Source organism: Neolamprologus multifasciatus, chromosome 20 (genome assembly GCF_963576455.1).
Source record: "Neolamprologus multifasciatus chromosome 20, fNeoMul1.2, whole genome shotgun sequence".
In the NCBI taxonomy this organism is placed as follows: Eukaryota; Metazoa; Chordata; class Actinopteri; order Cichliformes; family Cichlidae; genus Neolamprologus; species Neolamprologus multifasciatus.
Window position 1 is genome coordinate 20,534,041 of NC_140458.1, and position 6,000 is coordinate 20,540,040.

The following is a 6,000-nucleotide window of genomic DNA, read 5'->3' on the forward strand; positions in this document are numbered from 1 at the left end:
CTTAGTTTCAGATGAATCTTAAATGTGATGAACCTATCTCTAATAATCGGCTATGTACCACAGGCCTTCAAGCTGGCAGTAGTTAAACCATTACTTAAAAAGCCATCTCAGGTGTCCCAGCTGTCTTAGCTAATCTCCAATCTTCCTTTCATATCAGAAATCCTTGAAAGAGTAGTTGTCAAACAGCTAACAGATCATCTGCAGATGAATGGCTTATTTGAAGAGTTTCAGTCATGTTTCACAGCTCATCACAGCACAGTAACAGCTTTAGTGAAGGTTACAAATGATCTTCTTATGGCCTCTGACAGTGGACTCATCTCTGTGCTTGTCCTCCTTGACCATAATATCCTATTAGAGCGATTAGAACATGCTGTAGGTATTACAGGTATTGCACTGCAGTGGTTTGTATCATATCTATCTAATAGACTCCAATTTGTACATGTAAATGGAGAGTCCTCTTCACACACTAAGGTCAACTATGGTGTTCCACAGGGTTCAGTGCTAGGACCAATTCTGTTTACATTATACATGCTTCCCTTAGGCATTATCATTAGAAGACATAGTATACATTTTCACTGCTATGCTGATGGCACCCAGCTCTATCTGTCCATGAAGCCAGATAACACACACCAACTAGTTAAACTGCAGGAATGTCTTAAAGACATAAAGACCTGGATGGCCACTAACTTTCTGCTCCTTAATTCAGATAAAACTGAGGTTATTTTACTTGGCCCTGAAAATCTTAGAAATATGGTATCTAACCAGATTCTTACTCTTGATGGCATTACCTTGGCCTCCAGTAACACTGTGGAGTCATGTTTGACCAAGACATGTCCTTCAATGCACATATTAAACAAATATGTAAGACTGCTTTCTTCCATTTGCGCAACATCTCTAAAATTAGAAATGTCCTGTCTCAGAGTGATGCTGAAAAACTAGTTCATGCATTTATTACTTCCAGGCTGGACTACTGTAATTCATTATTATCAGGAAGTCCAAAAAACTCCCTGAAAAGCCTGCAGCAGCAAGAGTACTGACAGGGACTAGAAAGAGAGAGCACATTTCTCCTCTACTGGCTTCCCTTCATTGGCTTCCTGTTAAATCCAGAATTGAATTCAAAATCCTGCTCCTCACATACAAGGTCTTAAATAATCAGGCCCCATCTTATCTTAATGACCTTGTAGTACCATATCACCCTATTAGAGCACTTCGCTCTCGCACTGCAGGCTTACTTGTTGTTCCTAGAGTATTTAAAAGTAGAATGGGAGGGAGAGCCTTCAGTTTTCAGGCCTATGGTAGAGCAACAGGATCGCTAGTCTTTGATTTTATATATTTTCTGCTGTGTTTTACTTGCATCTATTTGAAAGACTGAGTGTAAACACAAAAAATATTTTATTTTATGTGCTGGAATGTGCAGAAAATAGGTTTAAATGTTAAACTACTTTTTTCAAGTCAGAGAATGGTGCATATAATTACATTTTTGCTTGATGCATAAAGTTAAAAGATTAAAACTGATAAAACAAGTTTTAAAAAAAGAGACTTTTCCATTTGATTGCATTTTGTATGATGGATTATGCAGAAAAAGTAGAATTGGGCTGAAAGATCTATCGCTTTATCACCTATTCAGTTTGTAAATCGTGTTTTTAAAAAGTAACTAAGTAACTAAGTAATTAATTACTTTTTTTAAAAAAGAGGGGAAACTGTTTTAAAAACTTTTTTTTTTGAGCGACGTTCCAGACCACACTCCAGATCAGTTGGTGGCGGTAATGCACCTTTCAGTTGTTTGCTAACTGCCAATAAAAATGTAGAAGAAGAAGAAGTTGCAGCATCTGGTGAAGTGAGTGTGCTGAAAGGTGAGTCTTTACAGCGAGCTCTCTACACAGTGCAGGTAGAGCACTGCTTTGCCCTTCTGCATCGCCTGATGGTTCTCCAGAATCTCTTCGAGGCAGTCTAAAAGGCTTTTTCCATGGCCTCTCTAAATTCCTCCCACACCCAAATATTTGCTTTAGTCACTGTAGCTTGCCTCCACCAGTGTGTGAATGTGAGAGTGAATGAATAGTGGCATTGTAAAGCGCTTTGGGTGCCTTGAAAAGCGCTATATAAATCCAATCCATAATTATCATCATTATTATTATTATTGTTGTTATTATTACTGCCAGAACCGATTCAGCTTGGACTGTTGGTACTTATCGGCTGCCTCCGAATTCCCACAGACTAACCAAGTCCAACAGGACTCCTTCAGGGCGATGGTTCCCCTCATCTTCAATGTCCACCATCTGGTTCCGGGGTTACTGTTATGCCAGCAAGGGCCAGTGCATGAAAAAGGACCCAAATGCAGATTTAGGCAGAAGCAAAACTGCTGGATTTTCAGTGAGACTTTATTTACAGAAACACAAGTTAAATACTTAAGTTCAGAAAACATGGGACGAGCATCTAAACGTAAGTCAGAAGCAATTGTGGGTTGTGGACAGAGGTCGCTGAAAGAGAGGGAGAGAAATGCTAGTGGAATGCTGAGTGAGGTGATGAGGAGGTCACTCATTTTGGGTTATAATGTATAAAAGTTTAGTCTGTTTAGTAAATCTTCCTCATAATGCTTCAAAAAAAGGAGAACTATTCTGTGTATGGTCAGAATATTTAGAATAATAAGTGACTTGTGATTGACAAGTCATTAGCCAATGAAAGAGTGGTTTCATGAAATTATTTATGCTCAAAATAAAAAAATTTAAAAAATCTTTTAAAGAAGAAACTTTATACTCATCAAAGATTAACCCAACTGATGCTGCCACTGAATAATATCTTAACAATAAAAATCTACCGTACAGTGAGGGGTCCAGGGGTTCCGAGGGTATTTCCTCTAGTTCTGCTTTCTCGCTCCGTTTGAGAAAGGAAACAGTCAGTCCAGAAATCCCCGCTGCGCCTCACACTCTCCATCAAGTAGATACCAGGGAAAACTGGCTGGGGTCCAGGGAGGCCTGTGCAGGGGAGACGGAGAACAACAATTAACCAGAGAACTAGGAAGCACGAGGAAGACAACTGATAGCCGGGCAACACTAACTGAGAATAGTACAAGCGAGGACCAACACTCCAAAGAGGCCTTAAATGGCGTCAGGGGCAATCAGCCAGAATGACCATCAGGTGAGATGGAGGGTGAGGATCCAGGGAGGGAATGTCAGTGGAGAGTCATTTTTAGATCTCTCCAGAGGTGTTCAGTTGGGTTTATGGTTGGGCCCCTTTAAATGGGCTCCAGTGAACTGCTTTCTTTTTTTTTTAACAGAGCTGTTTGGGTTTCTAACTTTCTTCAAGCACGCTTCACAAATTAATTTCATTAATTAATGCCGTGTTTAGTGTCCAGATCACTAAAAGCCATCTAATTATTGATCCAACTTCAAATGGGGTTGAAGAGTCTGTGAAAATAAACAGCTACATGTCACATGGTTTCTTTTTTATTTACATCACTTGCTGAATGAACCACGACTCCCATCTTTTTCCTGTTCATTCTCCTACATTACGCTAATGCAGATGGAGGCAGATGTACAGAGAAAAATGTCAAAGGAAGACTCTGGAAAAATAATTGAAAGTTGAGAGAAAGAAGAGAGAGAGAGAAACAGAAAATTATATGGACAAAGAGAAACCTGGATGTATAAATTAAGCAAGACAACCAAAAGGACAGACAGGGAGAGAGGTTTGGTCAAGCGTATGAACAGCATGTTACTGCTCATTGGAGGTAGGTAAACCAACACAGGAGGTACTCAAATCCAATCTCTGGGAATTTGCACAGCAAATAGTTTTCAGAGCCAACACAGGAGCTTAGAGATGGCTTTCCCACAGGTTTTTATGAGGGAGACGTCACTCTCATTAGCTGCAGTCTGACAGAGAAGGGAGACCAGTCACTTAGAAATGGCCGGGTCACAGACAACATTCCTCACTGTTCTCCCTTTCTTTTACTTCACTTTATGTTGGTACAATGATGCCAAAACTAAAAGCTGAAAAGTAATTTACAACTATACTTAGTTTGAGGAATTTAGCTCCCAATCATAATGTCATGCATGCGGTGTCTTCTAATTACTTTTGATGGAATATGCTGTTTCCAAATGTAATCAACCCTTTTTACATTTGCAAATCTCAATTCAATTGGTTAGACATTGCAAATATTACCTCCAAAAGCAACCTAATTAATTGGATGGAACTATTGTAATTTCTAACAATAATTTAGAGTCAATAATCAGAGATTTTAATCTAATCCACCATTTTTACAGTAGTGTCTTCAGTTATCAAAAATGAGGCAAAGTTAAAGAACATCAATATAGTGGCAACCATCCTGTTCGAGCCATGTTTAGAGTGGTATGGATCCTGCAAATTGTCACACTTCACATCAAAATGTTCTCTTTAGAATGTCCACAGACATGTTTAAGTGTCGCACTGGAAAGCACTCAAATCATCCATCAACTACATGGAAAATTACTTCTGTTTTTCCAACTAACTTCATTATTTGCTCCCTTGTTCTCCCTGTTATTGTACAATCTCTCTGTCCTCTCACTCTGTTTCCACCCTCCTCACTCAACTAGAAACTGGAAAATGACAGAAATATAATCTTATAATTATTATAAGAGTAAGTTGGGGATCCACAATCAACAATAGTACAACAGACTGTTTAGCTATGTAAAATCATTATCAATGAATGTGGGTAAAGCAGAAACTACAGCTTTATAATTTTTGTTAAATTTAAGTGTTACAGTGAATAAAAAAACAAACGGATCCATATCAGCTTATTGCAATATTACACTGAATACAAACTGCTGCGGGACAAAGACAGGTAACATCATTCTGATGTTTTGTCACCTGGATCTAGAGCTTTACTGTAAACAAAGAGTGAAGCTCAATTCAGTCAGAACAGCAATAAAAACAATTTAACTAAAATAATAATGCACATTGACTCTTTGGCATACCAGCAGACTAGTGAATCAGAAGGTTCAAACTACATTAGCTAACGCTTTGGACACTATTTAGAGAACAAACAAAAATAAGCAGATACTTTAGAAGTCACAGTAACGTCCCCGTACAATCAAAGCAGTTTAAACTTTTGCTGTATTTCAGTTAAAGTGTGTTTTAAATCTGGATCACTGATGTGTGTCATGAAATTCCCTCTTTGTCGTCTTTCTCCCGCAGCAATGAAAGTCTTACTACTGATGACAATCCATGACAAGCAGCAACGACAAATTCCAGAAAATAATACTAAAATATGCTATTAGTTATTTTTAGGGGCCCACTGTGCAAATTGATTTCGGAGTGACGTGTTTTATAAGTCATTTTTGGATATACAATTTTGGTCCACTGAGGGGGTTGTTTTGTAACTTCAGGCGACATCTTCTTTTTGACGTCTATTAAACTTCTAGTGTTATTGTCCGTAGGACCACCATATAAGGGCTGTTCAAATATGGTTGACATCTTTTCAATGTCAAACTTATTTTAGGCGTCATTTTTATAATGCTTCTACATGTATAGGCTCATATTTCCAGAAACAGTTATGTGTGAAGGAATGCATAGTGATTAGCAGACATCTGCTAGATGGCGGAGACTCTTGAGCTAAGACAAAAAGGAGGAGCTGTGTGGTGGATTTGGAGCAGAAATGTCATCTTCTCACAGGCCAAAATGTGCGTACAGACAAAGACTGTCGAGTCGATAGTTGGGTTCATACATCCACACTTCTCCTACTTTCCATGGCAGGCTACCGATCACAACACCATTCACTTCCTCTTACAAAGCTCTTCACAATAGAACAGTGAATAAATAAATAAAAATATTACATGTATTAATCATATAAATGTCCTGCACCTGTCATAGATGTTCATATGATGTCCATAAAATTAGGCAGTCCAAAGTTCAAATGTTGAACTGGATTGATGTCCAGGTTAGGTCATAGGTCAATTGTGGACCAGTTTTGGACGTCCAGAATTGGTCATTGATCGAAGAACCCAAGACATCGTCAGCACATCTGTCCAA